We start from the raw sequence: 25,926 nt of genomic DNA on the forward strand, positions 1-25,926 counted from the left end.
CTGAACCCTATGTTGCCCTATGGACCTTCAATGCCTTGGTGAATAGGTGTGATACTAAAAGGATGGGGGGGGACTATATTTTTAGTCTGTACTTGTCATTTGGTGTCTAGAGTTGGCTTAGTCTGGAATCTGTTGGTTTGTGAGTGGAATCCATCTAAGCAGCTTGTAAAATGAGTAACAAGCAATCTCACAGGCATCCAGAGCCAGAAAACCAGCATCAGCTGACCATAGAGGTCTGGACAGGGGAATAAATAACTAGAGTTCCTCCCTCCTTCTCTCATGTTGTGTCTCTCTGTACTTTGTCTTCTCTCCAGTTCCTCTCCACAGAGCAGCTCCTACTATTTCCTGGGTCTACTAGACCATGAAGTCTCATGACTTCAACTTGCACCTGGACTGACTCCACATGACCTTCAGTCTATCACCATCCATCAACAGGCTGGCTCAGTCTCTCTTTCTGCAAAGGTAAATACTCTTGGGGGGAGGATTAGCTCAGCTGGTCTAGAAATTGACCCCCCCCCATTGGTCAGGTGTTTGTTTATGGTCCAATCATCTCAGGCAGTATCTCTGTCTGGGGATAGGGAGGTTAGGAAGGGGGAGAAACAAGTGAATCAAATAAAACAAAATGAATGAACTCATGTACCAATCCACCTCTAGATGTACTGTTTAAAAAGTCTCAATGATGTAACAAGAAGAAAAAAAGAAATACTACCATCATTTAATACCAGTTCCTAACATTGCCCAGACCTTAATAAGACCAATGAAGTCTTCGTCAAAAATAGTAATTTAAGTTTACTAAAGCAATATGCTATTCTTTATGATTCAGGCAGGCCCAACTCTAACCTTCCAATGCTTCTTGAAGATTATCCTAAAAATATCTTGAAATTCCCTGAATGACTCAGATGGAAACAGATCAAGTAGCGTTTTGTTTGCCTTAAATATTACATTAACTCTGAGTGATTTTTATGCTTGTTTTTTTAAATGAAATATACTGCATTTTTTATACACATTTGTTCACTATGCATATAGATTGTGTGGTTTTTATATAGTTAACCAAAACTCTTATGGTTAATTCTAGTGCTGAGTTTTTATAAGTCTGTTTCTTTAAAATTGCCTCAGAAAAGAATGAAGTCATGAATCAAATCATAAAGACATCACAGAGTTCAATCAAGAAACAAAACTTAAGGGTGTCATAATTTTTTCTTCCTTATTAATACATCCACAGGGAAAAATAAAGAAAACATTATTAAGAAAGAATATTTGGTCTGGAGGAGTTGATGGTAAAATGACAGTATAATTTGTCTGACCTGAGTGAAATGAAGTCGACACAGCAGCACCTGTCCCAGTTGCCATGCACTTCCATGAGCATGAATTATGACAGAATGTTCTGCGTGGCAATGGCAGCACACTTTAATCACCCATCAAGTCCTAGAAACTCACTGTCAATCACCTTTTCACCATCTTGAAACAGATCTGATGAGCAATCAGGACTGCAGGAAGGAGAATGTAAAAGAATCAGAAAACTGCGTGGCTGGAATTATACAGGGTTTGAGTCCCAGTTTCACAGCTTGCTGGTCATACTCTTGGGTAAGTCACTTAAGTACTAAATTTTATTATCTGTAAAATGAAACTAATAATACACACCCTGGAGATCTATGAGGAATGGATAAAATCAAGGACAAGAAAAGCACCTATAAGTAAAAAATGCTCAATAAATGATAGTTATTACTACTATGAGAAGGAAAGAAACAACAAGGTCCATCAAGGTCCCAGACTGATTAAATTAAAACATTCTGAAGAATGGTTTCTCTTGGCTCCCAGGTGGTTATAGGGTCTGTGCCAAGCCTTTATAATCCTAATCCATGTCCTCTAAGCACAGCACACTGGCTCCTGCCCCTGAATCTAGTTTTGCCTTTCCAGCCCCTTGATCCAAATGCCTTTCTACCTGCCCACACATCATGCCACACTTCCATCCAACGGTGGACTGGGAGTCCAGCTCTCCAAAAGAACCCAGACTGCAGAGTTTGCTGATTTCCAAGATACAAACACTCCCACCATGGCAGATTTCAAGCTACCAAACGTTTAAAAACTGGCTAACAAAATTTCTGATTATTTTCCTTAAGTGTGGGCTGATGACTTCCTTCCAAAGAATACAATGTAAGAAAAATGAGTAATTTTATAGTAAGGAAACGTGACAAACACAACTTCAGCCAGGTACCAAGGTTAACAACAGTGATAAGTAACATGAGCACAGGTACCCTTAACACAATATAAAGACAATAGCACCTCACCTGTAGGTCTTCTTTCTCAAGTCTAAGCATGAGAAAAATAAATCACAGTTGAGAGACATTCTACAAAATACTGACTAGTACTCCTCCAGATTGTAAAGGTCACCAAAATCAATTAAAGTCTGAGAAATAAATTGTTGCAGTCTAAGAAAAATTAATCACTAAATGAAATGTCGTTTCCTAGATGAAATCCTGGACCAGAAAAGGGGCATTGGGTAAAAACTAAGGAAATCTGAATAAAGTATTTAATAACAATGTATCAATTTGGGCTTTTTAATTGTAACAGATTCACCACATTAATGCAAGATGTTAATAATAGGCAAGGCATGGTGGCACACACCTGTAGTCATCCCACTGACTCAGAAGGCTGAGGCAGGAAGAGCACAAGTTCAAGGCCAGCCTCAGCAAATTAGTGAGGCCCTAAGCAACTTAGTGAGATCTTGTGCCAAAATAGAAAATAAAAAAAAGGCTGGGGATGTGGCTCAGTGGTAAAAGCACCCTTGGGTTTAATCCCCAGTACCAAAAAAAAAAAAAAGTTAATAGGGGAAAAGTCATGAAGAACTCACAGCAACTGTCTGTTCGATCTTTGCAATTTTTCCGTAAATCTAAAACTATTCTAAAATAAAAAGTTTATGTTAAAATATTCCTGAATATATAAACACAGTTGACTCTCAGAGACCAATGTGATGGGATTGTGCATTCTATCACATCCGCTGAGCTCAGCTGAGCCAATGCCTCTCAGCAGAACAGGAGGCCTGGGGGTCAGAGCACAAGCTTTACTCAGCTGTGCAACCCACACCTAGTGCAGCTGGGGGCACAGAGTAGTGCATTGCATCCCTCCTCTGAACCAAAAGACACCTGGGAGTAATTCACCAAGCACATTCAACTTGACTCTCTTGGCCTTTCTTCCCATCTGATCGCTGATGGAGAATTTGGCACTAGAGCATAGGAACTCACCAGGCTTCTAACTAGAATGTCTGGGGAGAGTCCAACTCCACTGCTTCCTAGCTGTGTGGTCCTGAGAAAGTTATGTGATCTCTCCGGGCCTCAGTCTCTTGAACTATAAAATGGGAGCAGTAACGGTATCTTCATCACAGGTTCGGGGAATGTTAAGTGAATGAATCCATATAAATGCTTGCTGTAGCATTTGGCACATGGGTCAGCCTCTGGGGGAGTTGGCTCTTGCTGTCTTTACCTGAGTTGAAGGGTCTCACTTTTGTGAAGCACCTACTTTGAGCCCTGGCTCAGCTTCAGCTCACCTCAGTCCCAGCCACCCCCCAGTACAGTCTTCCCTGTTACATCCACGTGTACATTCTGGGAATTCTCTTCCAGACATCTTTGAATCTGCAAACTGCCAAACTTCCCTTTTATTTTAGTTTGAAATCACCACTAGGCATGAATTGGTGAGAACTGTCACACAAATATGTCTCCGTTTACTCATGAACTCAAATATTTAGATTCTGAAAGGAAGTGCAACTTTTTCTTTGCTGTCTCTCTTTTTAGTCACCTTGGAGGAATGGGGAGGCAGGGGATAAAGAACCTCACACAAGACTGGAATCCTGAAGAAACTGCCTGAGGAACTGAGGCAAACCAGAAATTCGATATATTTAGGGCTCCCTTGTGCAAACACAAAAACAAAAATAAAAATACCTCCTGCTGCTTCGACATCTCTATTCCAAGGATGCCCCCCACCATTCTCTTTAAAAACAAATGAAAAAAGCCAAGTGTTGATGACAGTCACTGGGGGCTTGGGGTATGTCTGGTGTAGAAGAGGCCTGTGCTTTCACAAAAGACAGCTCTGTCTTGACTGACAAGCCCTTAAAAACAAAAACCACAAGTAAACTCTGTTGCTGGTGTGTGCACACGCGTCCCACACACAGATGGGTGAATTGGGGGTGGAGTTCCACCAAAGTCTGGATTTGATTTGTAGAATTATGAATTGTGTTGAATGCTTTAAGAAAAGTTTGAGGATTTGGTGGCTATTTGAGAATTAGAAGTTTTATTTGAGGGACATTTAAGGATTAAGAGTTGGCTATTTGGAAAACATTTAGGGCCAGACTCTGTCCTTAGCTATTCCAGGAGTTCCTTTGAGGAAGTTTGAAATTTGTTAAAAGAGAAATTTGTTCTTGAGATTTGAAAGTTGCGATAAGTGAGGGCTTAACTATGAAGAAGAAAAAAAAAAAGATAAGAGTCTCACACTGCTTGATGTTTTTGCCCTGGGCAAAAAAAAAAAAAAATAAGATTCTATATGCAGTATAAGTATTTTAAAAACATAATTATACTAATTTCTGGACCAGGAAAAATTAAAATTTTTTTTCCACTAATCCAATTGAGGTGCTTAGCATTCCATTGTAATCTCAACCATCTTTGGTTGCTGAGGCTCTATCCATCTTTGTATGTGTGTAATTCCTTAGTATTGTTCGTTCCTGTTGTTTTCACATACATATTTTGGAGTTTTAGAGTTGTGTTCTTAGTAATTCATAAGTCCTCTTTTTTGTCAATTACAGCATTATAGTTCTAGATAGTAGTTGGGATCATTTTGACAAAATCATACATGCATGAAATTTGATTTATTCAGTTTCAGTCCCGGCCACCCGCACCATCTTCCCTCTTCTCCTCCCTCCCCCAATTCCCCTTTTTGTACTGACTTTCCTTTTGCTTATTTGTTTGTTTGTTTGTCTTGATTGGTGCTTTCTACATATATATAAAAGTGAAATTCTCTGTCATATATATGTGCATGTAACATGATTTTGTTTAATTATCTCCCCATTTCCTCCCTTTTTGGTACCACCTCCCTCCCTCTCTATCTCCTTCTGCTCCCCTGATCATCCCTTTATCTTTATGATATCCAATCTCCACCTTCTATAGTCCTCTCTTTTTAAAATTATGGAATATTTCAGACACACGGAAAAGGAGCACAGAGTTCCTTTGTAGTTTTCCTGGACCCACTTCCCATGGCCTCTTGCAGAGGTAACCACTTACAGTTGCTATATATCTTTCCCTTCCACATTTTAATATTTTTAGTCCTTGGTCATCACATACACACACACACAGAGTACAGATTTGTGAGTTTCTAAACTTTGTGTGACTATTAACATTCGAAACTTAGCATTCTGCGTCTTACTTTCTTTAGACTCTATTGTGTATTTTGACAAACTGTAAGAATCAGTTCATTCATTTTAAAGGCTAAATTGAGTTACACTGTATGAATATACCACAAGTTATTTTTCCACTCAGAGGGAGCACTTCATACGATGATATATATACCCACACATACTCTATTTCTGGTTAAAGGGAAAACGTGCACACTCATAATAGAAACATATTTCACCATGTTTTCTTATTTTAATTATTTTTTTGGATAGAAGTATAAACTTTTTAGTACAGTTCAATCTGTTTATTGGTCTCTGTGGTTCCTTTTGTTGCTTCAAAGCATACAATGTGGTCACACTTGCCAGAGAGCTAAAAAGTGTTGATTCGTGCTTTCTTGATTTTTTTCTATGATTTTTCCTTCCTTTTAGCTCAATTCTTTAGTTACACTTAACAGGGGTGGGGAGGTGCAGCTGGAAGCACACACATAAACTCCCTCCAAAATGTAGAGATCAGTCATCCTAACAGGCTTTATTCAGTTACACTACTCTTTGGTTACAACTTTTTTTAAACCACATATTATATTCTTTTTCTAAATCTTTTTATTTGTTCTTTCTAGTTATAACATGATGGTGGAATGTAGTTTGACATTTTATACATACATGAAGTGTCACTTCCCATTCTTGTGGTTGTACGTGATGTGGAGTTACACTGGTCGTGTGTTCATATATGAATATAAGAAAATTATGTACCATATTCTGATGTATGCTAAGCTTTATTTCTGCACTTTCTATTTTATTTAATTGATAGCTATGCTTAGTGCTTCTTCAATATTTGGATCCTGTTTTAATTATGCTGTTTTCAACAATATATTTTCAAAGCTGGCAGTCTCCATAGCTCCTCTTCTTTAAAACATTATTTGATATTCCTACTCATTTCTATTTTTATTAATTTTATGAAAATTTCAGAGTTTCAGGAAAATTGTATTGAATTTTTAAACTGGAATTGTATTAAAACTACACATTAATTTGGGGATAATTGACATTTACCCTGTTGATGCTCCGTGTCAAAACAATCTAGTTATTTAGTTATTTCCCCTTTTTCTTTTATTTTTTCAGTGCTGAGGATCAAACCTAGGTGTGCTCTATGACTGAGTGACATCACCAGCCCCTTTTAATTTTTTATTTTGAGACAGGACTCACTAAGTTGCCCAGGCTGGCCTTGAACTTGTGATCCTCCTGCCTCAGTCTCCCAAGTTGATGGGATTACAGGTGTGTGCCATGATCCTCAGATTCCCTTGTCTTTTCTTGATATACAATCATCTACCAAAAATGATATTTTGACTAATTATTTGAAATATCATTTATGTCATTTTTGTTTCTTGTATTGTCCAACAATTTTTAAGTGATATTAATATTATTGAGCTTAACATTCAGGATTTTCAAATGAAAATATCAAAGGTATCTTTATGTAATTTTTTGGTGTTGTTCGTTTTAGATATACATGACAGTAGAGTGTGTTTTGACATATTATACATTCGTAGAGCATAATTTATTCTAATTAGGATACCATTCTTACATTTGTACATGATGTGGAGTTTCACTGGTGATGTATTCATATATGAACACAGGAAAGTTATATCCAGTTCATTCCACTGTCTTTCCTATTTCCATCTCCCTCCCTTCCCTTCATTCCCCTTTGTCTAATCCAATAAACTTCTATTCCCCCCCCCATACATTTTTTAGGGGCAATCTTCATGTGGGAATCATGTGGGAATTCCATACTGCTTGTAGTAGAGGGTGTGGATAATTCTAATCTGGGGTTTAGTTTTGAGAGATCTGTGGTTGCCACACATCTAAGCCACATCCCTGAATCCAGCATTTATTAGCAATGAAGCTGTTCTTTTTATTTCCATCTGTCTAATGTCCTTGCTTAACTCTCAATTAATTTTGACTTTCAGTGGGGAAAAAGGATATTATGTGTTAGGCTCCCTCAAATTCCAGTAGTTTAACATATGTTTAAAAGGACTACCACAAAAAAAGAATAAAATGAATGATGGAAAAACAGCATTCAAAAGATAATGGGTGGCAATGATTATATAACTCTGTTAACCCTAAAACCATTGAAGTGAATACTTTAAGTGGTTGAACTTTATGGTATGTGAAATATGTCTCAATTAAAAAGGTTCTTTGTAAAAATAATAATTAACAAAAACTTCTCAGACGTAATGAAAATTGTTAATTGCTTCAGAAATTATAGTATAGGTCAAAATGAAGGCACAACCATAGTGAAAGAAGAAAACCTCAGACATAGAAAAGATTTGAAAAGATATCAATAAGAAATACCATCCATAGTAAGACTGTCAATTGTGTTAGTGGATTTCTTAACAGCATAATCGTAGCTAGAAGATAATGGAATATTATCTGCAATGTGCTGACAATCAAAATTCTACAACAAGCTAAACTATCAGGTCAAAAGTTAGGGTAAGTCTGAACATGGTAGCGAATCTGTAACCCCAGCAATGTGGGAGTCTGAGGCAAGAGGATTGCAATTTAGAGTCCAGCCTCAGCAAGTTAGCAAGACCTTGTCTCCAATAAAAAATTAAAAGGGCTGTGGATATAGTTCAGTGGTAGAGCACCCCTGCTTCAATCCCCAGAATAAGTAAAAAACCTTCTCAAAGTTTAAGATAATATACCATTATTATACCTTCACTAAATAAATATAGAGAAAGTAGAAATATGGAAATAATAAAACAAGACCAGAAGCTGATGAAAGAAATAGATTGAAAGTCAAACTTAGAATCATCAAAGTAAAAAATGAGTTCTTTTAAAAAAAATTAATAAAATACACAAACTTCTTTCAAGACCAACATTAATAATAGATAAAATGCAGAAATACAGAATTGAGAATAAAAATGGAGCATATGTAAACATAAATAAGTCTTTTGAAATTATAGAATAATTAAACAAATTCACTTCATTAAATTTGAAAATCACCACAAGATGTCATCAATCCCAGAAAAAAAACATAAATTATTTAAACTACAATTGAAATTTTTAAAAAACCTTATAACTTCTTAAAAAGCTTATTAACCATTGAAAAATAAACTCAAGAGCTGGGGTATGGCTCAGTAGCAGAGCACTTGCCTAGCTTGCCCAAGGCCCTGGGTTCAATCCCCAGGACCGCAAAAAAAAAAAAAAAAAAAAAAAAAAAAAAATACCCCCAAAATGAAATCATTCTTTTAGAAATTTTCCATCATTCAAGGACCTGGCAATCCAAGTCCTTACTCCTCCCTATTCTCAGCCATATATGGCTTTGCATGCTACAAAGATACAATTGCTGAATTTCTATTCCCAGCCCATACCTCTCCCCTTGCCTGGGACTTTGTATAACCAATAGAGACTTCCAACTTAACATGGCCCAAACTCAACTCTGAACATTTCCCTACATATTCCACCCCAGGTTTCCTCATCCCAATTGATAACAACATCATCTTTCTAGTAGCTCAATCTCTAAATCTTGGAGTTTAAAACATTTGCTTCACATCCCATGCATCAGGAAAATTTGTTTGCTAAACTCTCAAAATATATCTAAAATCTGACCACTTGTCACTAGTTCCACTGCTCCCTCCCTGCTCTAAGTTTCTGTCTCTTGTCTGGGCCCCAGTAATAGCCTCATGACTTTTCTCCCTGTATGGCTTCCCCTTCTGCAGTCCAGAAAACTGGACTCTACTCAGAGCATGCCTGTCCTCCACTCCAATCCCCACAGGCTCATACCTCCCCTGCCCACCCCCCATACCTCACCTCTGTTTAATCTCTGACCTCATTTCTGACCTCTCCTGCTCCATCACTCTGCTGCAGCCCCACCAGCCTACCCTCTGTACCTCCAATAGCCAGAGTAGTGACTGTTCCCTCTACCTAGAGTATTCTTCTAAAGATATCTGCATGGGTAACACCTTCAGTTCAGGCTTTTACCCAAATATCTTCTCTACAAGTCTCCTCTAGTCAAAGCTATAAGTAACATCATCCCCACCACCAATGCCACACTGATGATCATCAAATCCTGTTTTTATTTATCTATGCTATGGTTTGAACTGTCCCCTCCAACATTACTAGAAACTTAATTTACAAATGCACACGGTTATGGTATTTGGAGATGGGGCCTTTAAGAATTAATTAGGATTAGTTGAGACCATGAGGGTGGGACCCTCATAATGGTGTTAGTGGCTTTATAAGAAAGGAAGAGAGAACTGAGGTAGCATACTTGATCTGTCTTGCCACATGATTCCTTTTGCCTGTTGTAATATAGCAAGAAGGCCCCACCAGATGCTGAGCACCATGCTGTCACATGTGAAGACTGGGAACAGTCTCCAGAACTAAACTACTACTCTTTACAAATCACCCGGTCTCAGATATTTTGTTATAGCAACACAAAACAGACTGAGACAATTCATATACCATATAATTCATCCATTTAAAGTGTACAAGTAAAAGTAGTTTTTAGTGTATTCACTTAGTTGTGCAACCATCACTACAACCAACTTTAGAACATTTTTATACTTCTAATAAGAAACCCCACTCTATGCAGTTATTCCCCATTTCCCCCCAATTCTCCTCCCCCTAGCCCTAGGCAAACACTTCAGTTGATTCCATATTTAGCATTGTGACTACTGTTGCAATGACCATGGGAGTGCAGACATTTCTTCCTTAATTCCTTTAGATACTAAAATGGAAATGCCGAATCTTGTAGTAATTCTGTTTTGAGTGTTTTGGGGAACTTTCATACTGTTTTCCAAAATGGATGTGCTAGTTTACAACATCACCAACCATGCACAAAGTTTCCCTTTTGTCTTCACAAACGCTTGTTATATTTCTCCTTTTTGATAAGAGCCAATCTAACAGTGATGAGTTCATATCCCATTGTGGTTTTAACTTTCATTTCTCTGATGTTAAAAGATACTGAGCATATTTCACATATCTGTTGGCCAACTGTATATCTTTGGAAATACATCTATTCAGTTCCTTTGCCCACTTTTAAATTGGGTTATTAGTTTTTAGTTTTTTTAAATCAGTGAGTACATTGCATTCCTTAAATATATTGGATATTAACCCCTTATCTGATGTAAAATTATTTATAAATATTTTCTCATAATTTTTGGGTTGTCTTCCCACTGTTACTTATTTCCTTTGCTATGCAGAGCTTTTCAGTTCGATGTAATCCTACTTATCTATTTTTGTTTTCACTAGGAGACTCAAAAATTTAAATAAAATATTATCAATGAAATAGATCAAGATTACAAAAACTATGTGTACCTTAAAGATACTATAAGATCTAAAGTATCTTTAAGGTACACATAGTTTAAGATACTAAAGATACTATAAGCTAAAATAATAAAATACTAAACTATACATTATCTAATTATGAGGATATATAGGGCCATAGATTCCATGACAATGAAAAACAAAAAGTAATAATGCATTTTGCTTCCTACAGAACCATCACAGCTCATTAAGTACAAAACAAGCAGAGAAATAAATCAAGCAACCAGTTTATCCTTCAGGAATCCAGCAGACACAATAGATGCCAAGTTGGCACAAAATTTTGTTATAATTTGAGCAGGTTCCTGAGCAGGCACACTGGGTTTTAGGCTGGCTGGGGTCCTATGGGACAAGTAAACAGGAAGGGGTAGAGACACTAATGGCTTGAAGGCTTCACAGCAGTATAGTATTCTATACTAGACTATCAATTTAGGCAGTAGATGGTAGCCTAGGGGCCCAATCCTGTGTGGAGTATGGCTGTGGAATCAGGCAGATAGTTCTCCCAATAACCCATCTATTTTTGTCAAAGCCCAGCCACTGGCCAAACAACAGGACACAATTCCACCTTTGCACCACACCAAGGAGGATGGCAAAAATCAGACAGGATGTCAGACCTGCCAAAGAGACAGCCTGCTAGGTTTCAGCCCAGCAGATAAAGGGTGACAGAGGGGGATAAAAGTCCAGATGGCCAAGAAGTTTAGCTGTAGATATTGACCAACATGATGTGGTATATGTGATATATGTGGAGAAGAGGGGCAAAAAATGACAGCAAAAAAAAAAAATGTTATCAGGTTCATGTATTTGGCATTTTTAAATACTTTCATTTTTTTCAAAGGTAGATGTCTATTTAGTCCCTGTAGGACTTTTTTAGCCTAAATCCAAATTTTGCATTTCCCAATGCACCCAAACCAGGGCTCTGCGGAGTACCCACAATCCTTTGCGATTTATAATTGGACCCAATTCTCTGAATAAAGACGACTTTCCACAGTGCAAACTTAAGCCCACACAATGCTCCCAACATCCACTTTCTGTCATTTGAGTGGCCCCACATCGCCCCCAGGGCAAAACCGTGAGATTCGTGGGACATCTGAACTCTGCCCACAGCACTTTTTAACCCTATGGCTCGCCTCTGACTCCCCTGACCTTTTGGAGGGGAGGAGGCAAGAAAACTACCCTTCCTTTCTCCTCGTTATCCCACCCTGTCACCTCCGTTTTCTACAAAACACATGTACTTTTGGGGGAGGGAGGGGAAAAAAAGTCTTTCATCTGGGACATGTTTTCTTGACTAGAGCATGTGTGTGTGTGTGTGTGTGAGAAAGTGGACGGGAAGGAGGAGGGGCGGGGAAGGGGTACCAAGGTGCCCAGCGGCAGCAGCACCTACAAAAACAACCCTCACTGGGTGAGGCATCAAGGGGGGAAAATCTTACTAAGAAAAGCGATTCGCAACTCCCAGGAAGCTGGGCCGCTCACGGTGGGCAGTCCTGGGCGGTGATGGGGGCGGAGGGATGAAGGGAAAAGAGATGAAGATGGGGGAAGGGCGGGAGGAGGGGGAGGGGGTGGTACCGAGCAATTCAATGGCGCTTTGATTTAACAACTCCAAGCCCTTTGAAAACATTTTGCCAAGAAAAGCTTGCCATCAACACGTATAATCTCTTATCAGAGGCCCCTGAAAGCCCGGGCCTCGGGGTTAATTCCCCCATCGCAATGAGTTTGAATCAGCTCTAAACCCGCAGCGACATGAAAGCGCCCGAGCCTCGGGCCGCACAGAACCCACTGAGATCCGCCGACCGGGGAGGATTACGGGGCCTGTTGCGCGGCGGGCTCGCCGGCGGGACGGGCAGGCTCAAAAGAAAAAGAATAATTAGGGATAATTGCTTGTGTCCAAACACAAGCATTAAGGCCCCCTGTTCCCCTTTGGGACTTTGTGAGCCAGAATGAAAGAGACACCCCCTGTTTTGACAGCTGGACCAGCGGCCTGGATCGGTGACGGAGGGAGGAAGCGCTCCCGGCTGCTGGGAACGCGGCCGAGCCGGGCCGCGGGTGGGCAGGAGACCGGCTCGGCCCAGCGCCGGCCAAGTCCACTCGCGCGCGGTACCCGCTTGGCGCTCAGCCCTTCCTGCTCTCGGGAAAGTGCGGGTGTGTCTCCACCCAGCGCCGGCGGCCTAGGAAGCCTGCTTGGGTCCAAAGAGCAAGGTGTGGGCATTGGCAGGGTGGCCGTAGCCCAGCGCGCCAAAGCCCGAGAGCCCAAGGTGGCACAGGATCCTGGGAAACCCTGCGAGCTGCCCAAGGCTTTGGGGGCCGCAGGGCGCGCATCTTACACTAGTCAAGTTTACACACCCAGCCGCGTGTGATTCTTCAGTCCCACCAATACCGACAAACGACAATATGTCTCTCTAGGCGTGAGGCGGCCTGGGCCTCATTTGGAGACACCCGAGTTCCAGGGCGGTCCCAGTCACATCCAGCTGCGCCCTTGAAGTGGAGGGCCGCGTAGGAGGCCTCCCTTTGTGGCTCGGAAGTGACGCGAGCATTAAACGCAACCCGGGAACAAGGCTTAACGTAGAGCCACTGAATCAGGACTCTCCAACACCGCCCGAAATCCAGGGGCTAGCTGGACATTGAAGCCTGGGGTCAGGGCTTTCCGTAGAGAAGGCGCAGGCAAGGCCTTCAGCCTCCGTGGGTGGAACTGTCTCGGAGTTGGGCTAATTTGACCCGTATAGTCTAGGAAGTCAGAGTGCCCAACAAAGCCAAGCCGGCCTGGAAAGATCCTCGAAGGAGTCCGGGAGAAGAAGAGGACACAAGGTGGCTCGTACCAGCGGGATGCCAGGTCCTAAGGTGGGGGACGGGAGCGGAGAGGGAAGGAAACCTGAACGAAATGTGGTCTGCAAGACCACCCGGAACACCTGGACCACCCAGGCCGCAGCTTGGAACTGCGGAACCTCGAGGCCAGAGTGGACAAGCGGCTAGAAAGTCTGGAAGGCGGGAAGTGGGTCTTCCAGAAGGACGATCTGGCAGGACATCGTCAACTGTCCCCCGGTGGCCGACTGCGGCCTCACAGCCGAGTCCACACCCGCTCCTTCCGTCGTCCCTCCCCACCGTGCTCCTCCAGCGCTCAGGCTCCTAAATGCAGATCATATGAGGGGATGGAGGATGAGTGGGGAAGCGGCGCTGCGGACACGCGGGCATGAGTGATTAATTAAAGGGAAACCACATCCGACAAGAAAAGAGTTTTCTGAAAGAAGAGGATTCGGAGAAGAGTTCCCGACGCTGCAGCTGCAGCCCAGACGAATCCGCCTGCCAATGCCTAGCCCTCCCCACACACTCGCACTAGGGCCTGGGGAGAGGACCTGATTTTCTTCTAGCTTTAAATAAAGCTCAAGATTGAGAGTTCCATTCCGGGTTTCTAGTGGGCAGGGAGGTGGCTGGGATGATTTCTGAGCCATTTGCGGACTGCACTGAGTTAAAGCAACCTAGGGGTCACCTAAACTCAGCCGTGTTTCTGAGTCTATACTATGGGGTTAGTAAGTTGAGCAAAACCAGCTTGGGTTTGCCAGATGTGATCATGGTGGAAACAGAGATTTGAGATCGAAAGCGTCAAATCCAAGTAAACCATATACATGCCCACATTTTCTCTCCTTGGTCCAACCCTGGTGGTTTGGGGGAAGACCACTGAGTAAAAACATTGCCACCAAATAGAGAAAGATGTTTACTAAATTTCATTTTACTTTTGAGAGCCAGTGTTTATTAAAATACCCTCAGCCTGTCCAGGATTAAAACATAAAATAAAATGCATAATTATAAGTGGGTTTTAGTTTTAATTTTGTTACTTTTATTTGGTGCTTGGGATTGAACCTAGGGCCTTGTGCATGCAAGGCAAGCACTCTACCAACTGGGCTATATCCCTAGCCAGGGACTTCAGTTTTTGTTTTTGTTTTTGTTTGGTTTGGTTTTTTGCATGTTTTGTAGTTGGTGGTGGTGGTGGTGTTTTAAAAATTAGTCTCCTACTAATTTTCTTGATCAGAGAATAATTGGAAAGATTCTAAATGAGAAAAGACATTGTTTTACTGCCATATAAGGTTGAGCTATTCTACCTTCCTCCTGGGAGTATGAAATTCAGGAAATGGTAAAGTGTGGATTTTCAAAGTACAGAACTGTTTTCTTGCAGAGAAATTGCATCACACTTTTCAGATTGGGCCTGAGGTTCAGAGGCAATCAATGCCTTATTTATGTGGATTAGAGGCAGGGAAGGAGAATATTCTGATGACAGTAAGGGAGACCTTCTTGCTCCTTCCTCTTGATTCCACAATCCTCCCTCTTCTCTCTTGGGCTGCTTTAATCAGGCTGCCCTAAAGAGAGGGCTTTGGTTTGGGGTTTTGGTTTTGTTTTGTTTCTGAGATTTAATATTGCACATATTCATCATGCCACACTGGTTTCAACAACATGCAAAAGCCATGAAATTTAACATTCAATTTCAGAGCTTTGGCCAAGAGATGAAATCATAACATTCAATTTCAGGGCCTTGGCCAAGAGATGAAATTTATATTCGAAGGAAAGGGGATGATGCTGGAGAAAGTGAGAACTTTCATGGAATCTATACCATATCAGGATTATATTTTTGCGTAAACTGCCTTGTGGGCCTGTTTCATTGATGGGCTCAGAAAAAGGTGAAACAATCCCAAAAGGGACGTGTGAAAATGACAGAGAGAATCTGAATCCCGCAAAAGCAAGCTTGGTGTCCCGGGATTGCTTCACAGCTAAGGCTTCAGGCCGCACCCGAACAGCCTGGTAATCAGGAAGCGCACTTCAGAGAAAGGGTGGTTCCTGAGCCAGCGGGTGACAGCGAGGCGGGTGGGCCTGCCCGGGAGTGGCGGCCCTGAGCTTAGACTGGGGGGCCGAGGCGAGGCTTTCAAATACAGATCACACAATTCGGAATCCAAAGTTGCTGGCGCCCCTCCAGAGCTTGGGAAAACATAGTGCAAACGAGGGTCCAGGAAGCTTGAGCTTCGTTGGGTTTCATGATCAATTCGCCTTGAGGTTTTAAAAATATATCGATTTCGCCCCAGAAGACCGCATTAGGGAAGCAAGCGACCCAACAGCGGCTCCGACCGGCCATCGAAGCCGGCTAGTTTCACCATTAAGTTCCTGTGGAAGCGGCACTTGAGGATCTAGGAGCACTGATGTCCTTACAGTTATCCCTTTTGCGTGTGATGGAGCGACCCAGGCTTGAGAGCCTCCAACCTGGAGCTCCGGGTTGCGCTGAGTCCTCCTGCCTCTCCAGCCTCTGCGCTCCAGTCCCGCTGCCCAGGGAGCTGGGCCGACCTGGCACCGAGGGCTATGCCGATCGCCAAGCACCATGCTGGCCCAGCCAGCGTTCCCAGCCCAGGGGACGCGTGTTGGGTTTCACGCAGCAGCAGAGGCCCGAGGTTTCCAGAAGAAAGTAGCAATCAAGATCTTCCTGAGTATGGCAAACCCCTCCTTGCTGACCCAGGCCAGATAAACTGGTGAGGCAAGCTTTTGTGGGAACTGAAACTGAACTCCCAGGGAAATCACTGGCAGTCCTAGAACCAAATAGGACAAGTTCAAGTTTTAGAGCAGACTTCCAGGTCCCTTGTTCACCTGATAGACTCAGCTTTTAGTTTTAAGAAGCAATTCAAAGTTCAGATGGAAAAAGCTAAAAGGTGTCCTATGGCCTAGAGTCTCCTACTTTCTCCAAAGATCTTCACAGCTGCCTTCAGGAGGACAGCAGAGAAATGATGGGGATATGTTACAATAAATGACAATTAAAGCTATTTCATTATTTATTGGGGGAAAAAGTGCAGATGTTTTTATCAGCCTCCCTATGCACTGTGTATACGCATACCTGTGTGCATGTTCACATCTATAATCAGTCTGTATGTTTATAGAGGGAGATATTTGTGGAATACATACTGTAGATTTAAATTTGCATTCTAACACTCTGCAAAAACACTTTCCAATCACAACCACAAATGCCAAGCTTAAGCATCCTGGTTTTAAAGTCAACTAAAATAGTATTTTCTTTTCATTTGTATTTAGAACCTCTCAAACAGGAGCAAACTTTACTTATAGAATGAAGCCACTCTACATGTGAAAAGATGACATACATAAATTGTATTTACAATGGAATGTTTAAAATTCATTTCTGTCTCTAATGGAACCTGACTTCAGGGCATGGGAGTTTCCGCTTCTTGGAGGGGCCTCTAGGCAGAACCAGTTCTTGGCACCAATCGCATTGCCTGATGCTGTAAAACACTAAATCTGGACAGATTTACACAGAACAGAAGCTTTAATTTCACCCTTTGAATTCCAGCCAAACAGCTTTGGGAACTTTTCTATGTTCCAGACCCCCTAAATGTTTTTCCAGGTTGGGTGATTGAGCCCCAGGCCTATTGCAGCTCTGCCAAAATCATGACATTATCAGACACAGAAATGAGACCTGTGTCACCATGTATTTTATTATTTATTTTTAAATTCTGTCTACATAGAAGGGCAAAGACATTTTATTTTAAAGATGCCACTACTATGTCACTGATAAACCAGTACATGTCTATTTGATAAAAATCTGGAAATGGGTTTTACATGTCAGAAAGATATATTGTTTTCTTTGTAGTTCTTTACTTGAAATTGCCTTCACAGTTGTTTTACTTTTTTCTAAACATATTTTTGTAAGAACAGAAGTTAATAAAGAAGGTATTCGAGACCATTTTTCCAGACACCATATAAATAAAACTAACTTCTTCCCCGTGAGGCAGGCATGGGTTTTTCTAACTTTAAATGACTACTACTTACATTGTTGGAAAGATCACTCAGAAGTTGCTTTATTCTACTTCTAATAAAATAATTAAAATACGCTGTGTTTTCCTCAAATGAAACTTGAGAATTTCAGAATTCTTTAACTGAACTGGCAAATCTTATCACCTACTAAGTCATTTGTTTAGGGAGAACACTTTCCTCTGCTGGGCCCTGGACATGTTGGCTACACAGTTATGCTATCATGATGATTATAATTTACCACATGTACAATTCAGGGCACCCACTGTGGGATGTAAGTCAACTACATATTTACATTCTGTAAAAAGCAAAGTCCTTTGCATCATCCAGTTAAGACAAGGAATAGACTAAAAGTAATTTTCCCTGGTGTTAAATCCATTCATAGCTGGGAAGATAGTTAAGAACATTTTTTCCACATAAATTTAGTTACATATGTTTACATTTAGTTACATATGTTTGAAGCTTATTGTACAGTATTTCTGCAGGGCCCCCCACCAAATCATGCAAAAAGCCTGAAATAGTGAACCCCACTATAGCTCCCTTCCCCTACAGGCCCTTTTTGTGAGGAATAGTGGAAAGTACAATATATGGAGTTAAGCAAATATTTTACTTGTTCTATGTCCAAGGCAAATCAGCTTTCAGACCAATGTATGGGCTTTAGTTCAGGGCTGGAGCACATGGCTCCGGTCAGGGCTGGGAATGAATGACGAATATGGTCACCCCGTGGCTCTGGCTGTGCTAGGCACACTGGAGTTCACCCTCCTTTCCAAGGACTGTGAAGAGACTGAATGTTGCTTTATTCCAGAGCTTATCCCAGGTTAGAGCTCTTCGAGGCGAATGTTCTAGAAACCCAAGATAACTTCTTATTTGTCTGAGTTCCCTTAGGACAGGCACTATGATGTATTGATTTCTCATTCCCCACTTTTAGCCCTGTACTTGGTATGCAGGAAGTACTTGAAATATCTGAGAAGTCACTTAAGTCATTGAGGTTCCTGGTGAAGAAGATTCCCTTAGGAAGGCTCTTTGGGTTTTCGGGTGACTGTAAACTATTAAGATGTGTGCTATGCCACAGTAGCCACTGGCCACATGTGGCTATTAATGATTGGAATGCAGTTTATCCAAGTTCACATGTGTTGTAAGTATAAAATACTTACTAGAATTTGAAACCTGTCTTAGTTTGGATTGCTGTAACAGAGGACCATAGACAGGGTGACTGGAGCAACAAATATTTATTTCCCATAGTTCTGAAGTCTGGCAACCCAAGATCAGAGTGCCAGCAGGATGGTGTTCCTGGAGGACCTCCTTCCTAGTTATATTCTCACATGGCCTTTCCCTGGTGCATGCAAAGAGTGGGGGAAGGGAGATCTTATCTGTTTTTATAAGGGCATTATCCCATCATGGGGGCTCCAGCCTTCTGACTCTATCTAACCTTGTCTCCAAAGGTCCTGCCTCCAAATGTCATCACATTTGGGGGTCAGGGCTTCAACATGTGAATTTGGGGTGGGGGTGGACAAACATTCAATCCATAACAAAGGCAGTATGAAAATAAATGTAAACTACCTCCTTAAAAATTTTATATTGACTATATATTAATCAATACTTTGGATATAGTGATTTAGATACATCTGTTTGTGTTAGGCAGCCTCTAAGATGGTCTCCGCTGATCTCAAGTTCATGGTACTCACTCCCATATGTAATCCCCACCCTACCCCACCCAGAATGTAGGCTAGATTAATGGCTCAGTTCTAACAAACAGAATATGGCAAAAGTGATAAGCTGTGGAATCCAATTTCAGGTAACAAAAAGACTGCGGCTTCTATCTTGGTTGCTCCTTCTTTCACTCATTAGCTTATTCCAATTCTCTCGTCTTATTTCAGAGTCCAGCCATCACCAAAGAAGAACAAGTAGCCATGCTGATGGTGCCAGATGGAGAAGAGATACTGCTATGGTTTGGAAATTATTTGTTTTCCACAGATTGATGGGCTGGAGGCTTGGTCCCCAATATAATGGTACTTAAGTGGTGGGTCCATTAGGAGAGATGATTAGGTCATGGGGCATCACCCTCAGAAGAGATTAATGACTGTCCCACAGATGTAGGTTAGGGACTGGATTGGTTAATGAGAAAGAGTGGGTTGTTATACATTGACATTGGCTTTCACAACTCCCTTTCTCATTATGTGATCTCTCTCCCCACCCCACCCTGTATCTCCCCCACTATATTATGATACAGCCAGTGAGTCCTTGTCAGATACCATTACCATGCTGCTTGGACTTTCCAGCCACCAGAACCATGAACCAAGTAAACCTCTTTTCCTTATATGCTACTCAGTATCTGGTATTTTGTTTAAGCAACACAAAACAGACTAAGAGTGAGTCTTCATGGGAGCGAGGCTTTTCAGAAACAGACTGTCCTACCTGAGTGAATGCCTCATATAATGTAACCCAGCCCTCAGCATGACTCCAAACTCAAGAAAAACCCTGAGCCAGAACTATCCAGTTAAGCCACCCATGCATTTCTAACCCACAGTTTCCTGTTAAATAGTAAATGCGTTGTAAGCTAAGTTTAAGGATAATTTGTTACACAGAAATAAATAATTAATGCACTATTACCAAAATTAATTTCAGCTGTTTCTTTTTAGTTAGAAAATGTGGCTAATAGAAAAATTTAAATTACATGTGTGACTCATGGTATATTTCTATTGAACAGCACTGGTCTCCATGGTTCAGATGGGACAAAAGTGATCCGGATTTAATTTGGCATTCTAGGGAACAGGAGTGAAATTTGTGATGTAAAAATGAAATATTTAGAAACAAACCTAACAAAATATGTTATGATCTATAATCTCTTGGCTAAACTAGCTTCTGATACTTATATATTAGACTACTGTGAGTTGAGTCAACACTTCCTCTATTCCCAAGATATTCCCTAGTTAGTAGAATGTACTGAGAGAGACCCCTCTTTTGTGCATGTGTGTACTGGGTCTTGCACATACTCTACCACTGAGCTACACCCCCAGCCTCAGAGACACTTTTTTCCCCCAATACTGGGGACTGAACCCAGGTATGTTCTACTAGTCAGCTATATTCACAGCCCTTTTTAATTTTTATTTTGAAACAGGGTCTAAGTTGCTGAGGCTGGCCTCAAATTTGCAATTCTTTCTGCCTCAGCCTCCCCAATCATGTGCCATGGAGTATAGCCCCAGAGACCACTTTTACAGTCATGTGCCATGGAGAATCACCTCAGAGACCACTTCTAATATCCTTTCCAGTCCTAAATTATATGATTTAACATTTGCTTGCTTTAGTATTTGCTTGCTACAAAGGAGCAATGGGCACATTGGTAATAGCTGGTTAAACCCAACATTAGCAGCTCTACTGAGTCTCCTACAGCCCTCCCAGAAGTTCACTGCTGACATCTCAGGATTCCAGAAAACTGTTGTCATTTAGGGGTTTGTAGCTACATTTGAGGTTGAGAAGAAACAAAAGTTTTAGCTTTCTATTTGCATTTGCAGAACCACAGAGAGTCAAGGTGATCATTAGAAAAAAATATTTTAGAAAATTGAATTTTCTATTGGATTACCTTTTCCTAGTACAGTGACAAGTTTCCCTATGTCTTCAATAGCTAAACCAATCAGAGTCTCCATCATTTGACTAGAAAGCTGCTGATTTGAATCTCCTCTGTTCTGGTTACTTACAGATTATCATGGAGTAGGAGGACCACGTCATAAGAATGAACATTTTCCCATGTGCTTGTCCTCTGTACTTAATTAAGGAACTATCGTCTTTACACATCCTACATGCATTTAATTTTGACAATGTAATTAATAGATGTAATACTTCTCTTCTTCTCTTCAGAGGGAAGGGCTTCTATAGAAACATTTGACCAAAAGTAGATCATTCCCTAAAAGGCTACCATGGATAGTTTCCTCCCCTTAAAATGACCCTTGAAGGCTGGGGTTGTAGCTCAGTGGTAGAATGTTTGCCTCACATGTGTGAGGCACTGAGTTTGAAACCTGTCTTAGTTTGGATTGCAAACTAAGTTTAGCACTACATAAAAATAAATAAATAGAGTAAAGATATTGTGTCAATCTACAACTTAAAACACACACACACACACACACACATATATATATATATATATTCGAAGCATTTCAAAGGCTGGGGTGTGGCTCAGTGGTACAGCACCCATGTCTGGTGTGCAGGAGGCCTTGGGCTCGATCCCAGCACTACAGAACAAAACATGACAAAACAAAAATTTAAAACATTCCATCTTTGGATTATTTGGTAATTTAGAAAGGGACAGCAATTATAACATAGGCCATCATTCTATAAATGATAATGGATAGTGACTGCTTAAAAATTTTGCAAATACAAGCTAAAGATGTCTATATAAATTAGTATCATTTGGCAGATGGCATTTATGGTTTACTTATATTTATTTCTATTAAGTCTTTAATTTGAAAACCATCATAGCAATATTTTAGTATATTTCAGATTTTCTATTAGAAAAGAGATTTGGAAAACTTATGAAACTGTAGAGGCAATCCTGTGAGGAGGTGATTAAGCTATGTTACTTCTATGAAGACAATAATCGCAAATCAGAACTTTGTATTAAGTGATAATTTTAATTCTGGATTTTGATTTTCTATGTTTTAATCAACCTAATTTTTTCCTAAATCAAATAGTACTAGTCTATGTATATAAAATAAATTAATCAGTCATTTCAGATGATACCAAAGCTTTTCTAAGTTTTCAAAATGACAGTATCACAGTGCTAGGTGCACCCTCTGTTTTCCACAGCACTATCACCAGACTCTGTATCCCAGAGCTCAGCAATCTGTCCTTTAAACACATGCTCCACTTGAGCTTCTCATCACTTTTGAAAACAAGTAATGAATGGCACCTCATGTTAGGACATATTAATTTAAATTAGTGGCCAAGAAGCGATGGTTCTTAACTTCTGATTTAAAGCCAGTTGTCTTTATTATACTAGTTAATGTTCAGCAATATTTACCCAAATCTTGGGGACCCCTCACACACATTTGCAGGCACAACATAAGCTTTTTTAAAAAATAAAGCAAGACATTTTATCAATTAAATTCTATTACTTTCTTCAGGGCATGATGATTTATATTATAAAGGTTCAGAACACGGAAATTTAGATCTTCAGCTGTTGGGATCCAAGGAAACCATTTTCAGGTATTTGTCTCCTCTGTAATTCTCCTCCTCCTCCTCTCTTCCTCATTGGTTGTCCATGTTGCATCCTTCCCCAACCATACACAATTTCACTATTCTTCCCTGAAAGTCACTGTCCATGGCTGTCTCTCCCTCTCCTAGGTGGACCTCTAACTTCAAAGGTCTTCAAGCATCAAAGACCCTTTCTGGCTCCTCACCCTTAGACTAATCCATCCACTAGGAAATAATTTTGTTCTTTCGTTGCAGGCTCCCACTCCTGCCTCCTCTGCCATTGCACACATGCAGCTGAAGGCAGGATACGCTCTCCCTCTTCTCCTTGCTGACCCAGGACGACTCTCCAAAAGCTTGTCCAATGGAGCCAGTGTCTGCAAAGGATAGTGCTCACAGGGCAAGGGGAGGAAAAGTGAGTTCTTATCAGGATCATATTGGCCTTAAAATATCCAGGCACACCCACATCATTCCTTGATTTCAGTTATGCAAATATTTTTCTAATGCACAATTCAAACTCCTGCTCACAAACAGGTGCCTTTTCATGTAATCAAGATAAACTACACATGTGGCTGCTATTTTGTGGCTTTGAAAAGGTGATAAAGGGCATAAGGGACCATCAGGCTAGGCCCTCCCTGGATAATTCCCGCCCCCCCCCCCCAGCTGCTGTGTGGATCCAGACCCTCCTTTTGTTTGCCACTGAGCACGTGACCTCTGCGGATGACTGACAAGGGCAGACTTGGAACAACATTATTTCAGGAGGATAATAACCAGCCATCATAAACTCCTTTTTTAATAGTTCATTGCAGGTTGTAGACTATTGACAAGGACTTTATTTTACAGCACAGAGGAAAACAGTTCCTTGTCGCTGCAAGTCTCTAAAACCACTTTACGACTTTTTAGTACCCGCAGAGAAAACCTAGCCTTTCATGAAATGAATCATCAATGGTTCAGTTAGAGCCACTGTTAAATAGGAGGAGAAAGGAAGCGAAAGAAAAAGAAATATCTGTTTCAGATACAAAAGAGATATCCTGAAAGTCCCCTTCATGTAATTACAATTTTAGCGAAACTCTCAGGACTACTACCTTTCTATGTCTTTCTTCCCTGGGTGGTAAATGAAATCCAATGAAGAAATATTGAAAAGTCTTCACCATAACCATGGAGAGAAATTAAAATTAGTTAGGAAGTAGCTTATCCTGAAATCTGAACAGGAGCCTCTAAGGTGCCATTTCTCAGTCTACTGGGAGCACATCACTCCATGTCTGGTTCCTTTTTGTGAAAAACAGACATTACCATTTTCACTGAAAATCTCATATTTTTGTTAGGATTTCTCTATTTTGACTTCAAATCATGACAATATTTTTACCAATGTCAATTCTTATAATTTTATACTACACATCAGGACCTATACTGAAAATGGCCATCATGAAATAGAAAATAATTTTAATTAGAAGAGAGAATTTCTAAGAGTGTATGCATGTTTTCCACCTTTCCTTTAAAAATATGTTATCTTTCATTGAGAAAATATTTAAGCCCTGAAAAGCAAATCTTATAAATAAAACACACAGAGTTAGAACCATACAAGTCAGATACATATGTGACTAATCATATCTTTGATATATTTCTCTGCCTAATCATTAACTTTAAATGCCATATAAGAATTTGTAATCTGTCATAAATTATTTCATAGAAATAATTTAAGAAGGCTGCTGACTAATGTGAAACATTCTAGTTTCCACCAGCAGTTGGCTGCCATTGTAGGAAAAAAAAAAGTCCCAGATACGAGGTCACATAAATTATAGTGACTATAAATCTCTAATGATCAAGTGGTGGTTAGAGATTATTGCATTTAGAAGACAGAGAACAAACATATTAAACACCATGAAGACTTTCCAGGTTCCATTCTACTTACTAGGAAACTGGATCCTTTAAAAAATCTCCCTCAAAGCCTTTTAACTTCTGTTTTCTTATCTTCCTAGTCCTAATGTCCAAAATTTAAAAATATATAGTAATAGGGTTTATTGAACATAGAAAATAGAGGGGAAATCATTTAATTATTAGAGACTGTCTAAGCTCTATTTTTAAGATGTAAATTAGAAAATTGGCGTTTTAAACTAAGACTCCTAACTTTTTTCAGATGTTCTTCTCAGAGAAAAATCAGAATAATTCCCATTGATAATTACCCAAATAATAGTTATGAAGGACTCCCCCCTCAAATTCTTAGGTTTTTTGCAAAGCTGGAAACATTTGAGTGGAAATAATGTTCCATTACAAAAAGCGGCAGCACATGAGTGAAATCAGGCAGAATTGTCCTGACAGGGGGTCAGAAACCAGAGATGGCAACGTGCGGCCACGCAAACAGCAGCATTATTCAGGTAGAAGCCATAATTAGCTGCATTTTTTTGTTGTTTATTTGTTTAAGAGATTACTATAAAGTACCAGGGAAAATAATATGACTGGTAGAGAAAAATTAATTCCCTTTTCAAATCTTCCTTTCCTTCAAAATGTGTCTCCAAAGAAAGACAATTACGTCAGAGAAGGTTAGGGGCCTCATTCTGAACACTGTCTTTTAAGTACATTCTAGAGGCCTGTTAGACACCATGTAAACTGTAGACAGCAGTGTTTCTACCACCCCAATACTGAACATCTGCACACCAGCTTCTTGGGAGCAGAAATGGAGACATGTGCACTTTAACATATTCCAAGAATAAAGTCTCCAGGGAAAATCTACCTTTCACCGTATATGGCCCTTGTGCAATTCTATCCAAGAACTTGATGCAGATATTTATGTAATATCACCATTCCTTACCCCCACTTTCAGGCTGGCAGAGGTTTCAGGAAATGATCTGGGGAGGCCTCAACCATGTCGGTATTCTAAAATGGGAATAGTGCTGATAGAAAAGGTTGACATGTTTTTTGAGCGTGGATTAGACTATCAGCATGTGGAGCATGTCAGAGTACTTTTTAAATCAACCTTTCTAAAAATATCAATGAATATAATTATTTGAAGTTATTACATATACTAAACATTCAGTTTGTGCTTTGGGTTTGTTTGGTGAGCTGTGGTCTTGATTCATCTCTTTGGGGAATACCAGGTGGTATTTTATAAGTGACTTTTTAGTGTCTGTGGGGAATCGTCCAACACAGATTAAAACCTTGCTGATTATCAGGGAATGAAAATACAATTAATGAATAGAATTGCAATAAAGAATTCCAAAGGAAATACAGTGCTTAAATAGCACTTAAATTTTTTTTTCATGAAT

The 25,926-nt window shown here is 40.4% G+C and overlaps 1 long non-coding RNA gene across 1 annotated transcript; it reads left to right on the forward strand.

The window, feature by feature from the left end:
* Window positions 1–309: 309 nt before the first annotated feature.
* On the forward strand, window positions 310–19,460 carry LOC124080758 (uncharacterized). The gene is made up of 3 exons (XR_006847836.2): window positions 310–462; window positions 1,469–1,584; window positions 19,357–19,460. It is a non-coding gene; the product is annotated as an uncharacterized LOC124080758 (long non-coding RNA).
* Window positions 19,461–25,926: the final 6,466 nt, after the last annotated feature.

The sequence above is a fragment of the Marmota monax genome, unplaced genomic scaffold (assembly GCF_021218885.2).
Source record: "Marmota monax isolate L192 unplaced genomic scaffold, Marmota_monax_Labrador192_F-V1.1 WCK01_AAM20220418_F8-fsc00018, whole genome shotgun sequence".
Taxonomy (NCBI): domain Eukaryota; kingdom Metazoa; phylum Chordata; class Mammalia; order Rodentia; family Sciuridae; genus Marmota; species Marmota monax.